This window comes from Amphibalanus amphitrite, unplaced genomic scaffold (genome assembly GCF_019059575.1).
Source record: "Amphibalanus amphitrite isolate SeventyFive unplaced genomic scaffold, NRLGWU_Aamphi_draft 000017F_arrow, whole genome shotgun sequence".
NCBI lineage: Eukaryota > Metazoa > Arthropoda > Thecostraca > Balanomorpha > Balanidae > Amphibalanus > Amphibalanus amphitrite.
In genome coordinates, this window is record NW_024881513.1 from 592,582 (window position 1) to 598,581 (window position 6,000).

Consider the following 6,000-nt stretch of genomic DNA (forward strand, 5'->3'; position numbering starts at 1 on the left):
CAGGGGTCCTCCAGCTCAAGAAACGGGCCCTAGAATTTCGTGTAGGCACCGGAGTGCAATTTTCGAAGTGTGGGCTTGAGCTCATCCTACCTGTGCGCATGTCTGCAGCGTTTTGACCATTGTCTTGCCCCGAGTTGCCCCACATTTCTCGCTTAAACTTCTAGAGCACTCCCACGAAACAGTTTTCAGCGACAATGGTGGTGTTTCAATTTGAAGTCTTAAGAAAAAGGCCTCGCGGCACCACGAGCGTCTATCGCAAATCAAGCGATGACCTTCGGACTGTGGAGCTGGTGTTCTTACCTAGCCTTTGAGGATGGCACATCTACCTAAACCGTTTGTTCTGGCCGTCGGCGCCTCCATGAAGGTGGATGTGTGCTTCACTTGTTGACCGGGCGTGGCCGGCCGGTGAGCGGTGCTCAGAATTGATTTGGGTTTTTTAACCTTGAAGCAAAGTAAATTCTTAGGCCCTTTTCTACCCTAAACAGCACCTATTGATTCCCGGTCTTGTAGGGCATAATCCTCATATCATTATCAATAATATAATGAGACATGTTGGACCGCACCCCTCATCTTGCGCGAGCTCGCAGATGGTCAGGGAAGGCAGCTTGTTGACCAAATGGGTGATCTTTTTTTAGTTTAAATGACTATAAATAATTCGCGTGAATCAATGTGCTACAGACATTGCGCGCAAGTTTCGATAATTACGCAAGCGTTTATGGCTACTTGTGTGCATTTTTTTTGACGAAACATTTTTCAAGCAATTTTATTTTTATTTTATTTTTGAAACGAACCAAAGTTCGTCCTACTTGTGGCTCAAAAGGGCTTTGGTAATGAAACTTCAAAGTGATATAGCCATGAAGAATATTGGATGGAACAGTGGTGAATCAAATTCAAATATATAATAATTTGAAGTACCTACCAAGTGCTGAACCTCATCAGTAATTCAAGCCATGCATGGCAAAATTCACGTCACATATGATCATCTGGTTTCATTTTATCAAATGTGATGGTAGCACAACTTGTACCTTAACCCTCGCCCATGTAGGGGGGGGGGTTGGTGCAACCCCCCCTGAGGTTTTTCGGAAATAGTGCAAAAACGGCGGCGCGCAGCGCCGCCAAATTTTGGGTACCTTATGGGGCAAACCTTGCGCATCTTTCGATAAAAAAAATTTGACCGGGTCATGTCAGGTCACGGAGTTATGACGTCACAAAGGGAACAGCCTCCGGCCGGATTTTCACAAACTGAGTGCCAACGCCCGAGGTTTCCTGCCGGTGGTACAGACATCGGTTGATGGATCGTGATGAAACTTCCCATGCATGTTGGGGCAAGTATTAGCTATCATATGGTATAAGAAACTTGACCGGGTCAGGTCAGGTCACGGAGCTATGACGTCACAAGAGGAACAGCGTCCGGTACTATTTTTGAAAAGCGCCCGAACCACTATTTTGCTAATTCTTGTCACCTCAATGGGAATATGCAGCAATATTAGCTTCTATAGGGAGCAAATGGACATCCCAAATCCAAAAATACAATCAGATTTCAAAAATTTAAATTTTGATTTTTCGAATTTCTGCCGCCGACTGTGACCTTGCCGACTTCCGGCGCTCCCAACGCGCCATTTTTAGAGCTAGGGAAACGAAATTCATACCAAACGATAGAGAATTGATCAAGGAACACGATAGTGAAGGTTTCAAGTCGATATCTCCCACCGTTTTGCCGCAATCGCCGCGGAAAATTTGAAAAAGTCTATTTTTCCGAAAATTTGACCTTTGACCGGTCAAAAGTAGGTCAAATGTTGACCTAGGACCAAAAAATATACCACCAATCGCGAGATCTCGTTGAGAGCAATCCGTTGGTTTTTTCCGCTAAGCTCTACGACGATCCGTTTTCAAACGCCAAGGGGGGGGTCGCACCAACCCCCCCCCCCCCTGCATGGGCGAAGGTGGCAGATCGCCGTTTACGGGCGAGGGTTAAAGTGTCACAAACCTTGTTGAAGTTTGAACACCTGATGTGATGTAGAGCGCTGATGGCTGACATTGAGCCGAATTGACAAATGGTGTTGGCATCAGCAGTCTGTGTTTGAGTGGTGTTGCCTGAAGAACTGGTGTGTAACCAACCTTTGAGTGTTTTTTAATACATTTTTGTGATAATACTGAGTGTTTTCGCGGTGTATACAGTCTTGGTTTTGGCCATATGGCATTGATAGCGGCTGACACAACATCAGGGACGCTTCTCCATAACACTTCCAAAGCATCTCATTTATATTCTTTTCCCAAGGTTAACTTTTTTAAATCACAGCATTGCGAATACTCACTGGTAACTTACCTACAATTTCACTAGAAAACAGCTTTGCTTCATCAACAACGGCTTCGGTTGAACGGCTTTGCTTGACAGCAAAGCTGCTGGAAAAATAAAAACAAACGCGCAAAAGGGTTTTTGGTTTCTTATTGGTATCTTGGTTTTTGTTTGTTTGCCTTGACAACCAGCAAACAGAAACGCGCAAAATGTATGAGGAAGCCTTATTGAGTTCTCCAGCTTGAAACGTCTAAGAATATTACCCAATCAGAAGCAAGCATTCTGAAAAGCTTTACGACGATTCGCGCTCCAGCTGCCTGTGTCGTCTCAACATGCTGCTTGCGGACAATCTTGAACACAATTTTAAAAAAGACCAATCTGTTAGGCGAATCCGTTCCCGTTAACTTGAAATCTAGGCTTTTTCTTGCTGACGTCATACACCTCTGGTCATATCTGGAAAAGACCTTGGCGATCTGGTAAAGACCATCGAAATTGCTCTCTAGCGCTGTCAATTTATATTTTTGAGACGAATGGCTCCGGATTCTGTGGTTTTAACCCATATAACGAGCAAAACTGCTATCTCAACTCCATTCCCCATGTTAGACATGAACATGTTCCTATGGGGTAGTAGTTTTTGAGCACCCATTTGGCCTAATGCTGCCAACTGTTACTGGCTGCCCCTGCATGTTGCAGTTATCAATCATCGATATGTTATGGATGACCTGAACCCCTTCCTGGTGATTTCATCACTCCACCTCGTCTCCATCAAAATTCGTTATAAAACTGCTAGTAACCTCTTTGACATAACATGACCTTTTGAGTGATCGCTGGCCATCAGTTGCATCCTGCACTGAAAACCAAAATGAATCTCCTGATGCCCTGATCATTGAAGTCTATACCCCAATTATTCCCTTTTGATCTCTTCATTATACCTATGGGGTATATTCATGGAATCGCAATTGGCTTCATATTCCCATGATATTCCGTCGTCCTCCATGAATTATTGATTCTCTTAATAAGCTTTTGATATCACCCTGTGAGAACCATATTATGCCATTGATACCTCAAATGATTCTGCATGATTCCGTGCGTATAAGATGCTGTTGATACCCCAGTCGCTGATAGTTATGCCTTTATGATTCTCTATCGATTCTTGCAATATACCCTTTCATTGCCCAGAGGGTATCTTGCCGGAATCACAGGGAGGCTCATATTCCCTTGAGATGCTTTCATATTCTTCTGTTATGCTTCCTTTGCCTGATTCTTTCAAAATACTCTTGATATCACCCGAGTAGAACCATATTATTCCTCAATGATTCTTCGTTGGAAGCATCAGGAACGCGCCAAAGATCCGCCATTTTTCTCCGCCATTTCCGGTGATCAGTGAAGAGCGGTGTTGGGTGCTGTGTGGTTGCGAGTGGTGCCATTTTTAGGCTGGAATTGAGCCTTATTGAGGGTGAGTTATACCATCCTTAGCAGGAACTCATATGACGATGAAATGTTTCGACATCGTGGTCGAAGAAACAGTGGTGGCCAGCGCCCAGTGCCTTGAAGAGGCACTCCTTCTCTTCGGGGTCGCCTACTACGTCTTCAACCAGAAAGTGTCCCGTGCATCGCGCTCCACGATGTGGTTCATCGTTCACGACATCATGGGGCTGCCGGCAGAGTCAACAGCGACGGCGGACGCGCTGAAAAATCTGTCGGTGCTGACAGCATGTGTGCCCGCGCAGTGAGGTAAGCCCAGGGGTGGAGTGGAGACGGAGTGATGGACGGAGATGATGGAGACGGACGTGATGGCCCGCCCCACAGGGAAAGGGGTCGCAAGCGGCATGGGCGGACCTGTTAACACCCTGTGGCAGTCCCTGGGCTACGTTGTCGGACTTTCTTGAGGTCAAGGAGGGTTAACTCGTAGGAGCCACACGCTCAACTTTCGTTGTGTAGCAAAGGTGGGAAAAACCACGCCATTTGAAGGGGCACCGATTGTTTTGCGACTCCTTCGTAAGAGGGAACGGTCATCGTAGAAGAGCCAGCGACGCTTCTCGTGTGTCATGTGTTTTTTTTTTACAGCCTGGATCTCAGCATGTGATATGACATTTGTTATATGAGGCGTGTGCGTGACGTATGTTTAATATGGATAGTACAAATTGAATGTCTCTTGGCAACTAGGAAGCTGTGATTTTGAAATGAATGCAGAGGCAGTTGTCTTTCCAATCAATACAGTACGTTTTTCTTATACACACAAGCGTATCGTGGTTGCTGTTGGTGTGGCTGAGCGTCGATGGCATGGGCGGATCCAGGAAATTCAGAGGAAGGGCGAAGGTGGTTACATAAATGGCGTCTCTTACCTATATGTGGGTAAAGAAATCAGTGCGCTAGGTATCTCATGGGGATCTCACGAGGAATAGCATGACCCCGCGAGCCCATCCCTTGATCCGCCACTGCGGAACGAAGCATCAATGGGGTATATAGAGAGCATCAAAGGAGCATCAATGTGGTGTATAGAGAGCATCAAATCAGCATCAATGGGGTATATAGAGAGCATTAATGGGGTATGTAGAGAGCATCAAAGGAGCATCAATGGGGTATATAGAGAGCATCAAAGGAGCATCAATGGGGTTTATAGCAAGCATCAAAGGAGCATCAATGGGGTATATAGATAGCATCAAAGGAGCATAGATCGGGTTTAGACGGAGCATCCGAACTATGCTAGGGGGCATCAAAGGGGCATAGAGGAGAATCAAGGGGGAATACACTAGGCATTTCGTAAGAATAATGGAGGCATAACCAGATAATCATTTTGATTCCACTCAGCCATCCAACAGGCATATTAGGGTAATAATGTTGGGATATTGGGGGTATCTAAGGCCAAAAAGGTGGTACTTGAAGCATATTACGGGAATAATTGGGGTTTCGTTTTAGACCATTCTCCTAATATCACCCCCCCCCCCGGAATCATTTTAGTTTTCAGTGTGACCATCGCATATGGGTAGAATACTTATACTTATGCTTCTGTTTCTCGTGGTATTGGGGTGTTTGTTCAAAGTGCAGGCATCGCTGTCGCCCTGCCTGCGCGCCTGGCAACACCTCTCACCAGTGCAGCGTGAACGGGTGACCGCCGAGCCGCGCCCGACCACTGCACTGCAGCGCCGCCAGATCGTGTGCGGCTGGCCACGGGCGCCCATCGGACGGTCGCTAGACGCCCCCCTGTCTGCCGCGCTCAGGTCAGCCTCAGCAGGACAATGAACTCTCAGTCTGTCAGCATGCACTATACAGATCATGTCGAATCACTTATGCGCAAAGGTCATGTGGGACAGCGAAGGCCTCCGGGACGGCGAGGGGTGGCTCCTGTAGCCCTGCCTGTAGCGGCAGCTGGCGGAGCGGGCATGCGTTGTGCGCGCGGTGCCCAAGGCCCTATATCAATATACCGCGGTGCCGTGGAGCGACGGCCTGCGGAAGCCTCGAGTGAGCGGCGCACACTGCGCCACACTGCGGCGGCCCGCGGAATATCGCCCCCAGTCGCTGAGCACCGCTAAATGCTTAGCATTGAGGAAATAGCTAATCTTTGTAGGCGGCGATGCATTAAGATAAGAAGCAGATAACAACCTTGAAGAGAGGTCTGAGGCGGCACTTCCGAACAGTTGCGCAATGGATCGGTGATTTTTGCAGAAAACCTGCTATCTAGTACTCAAAGCCGTTTCTGAATG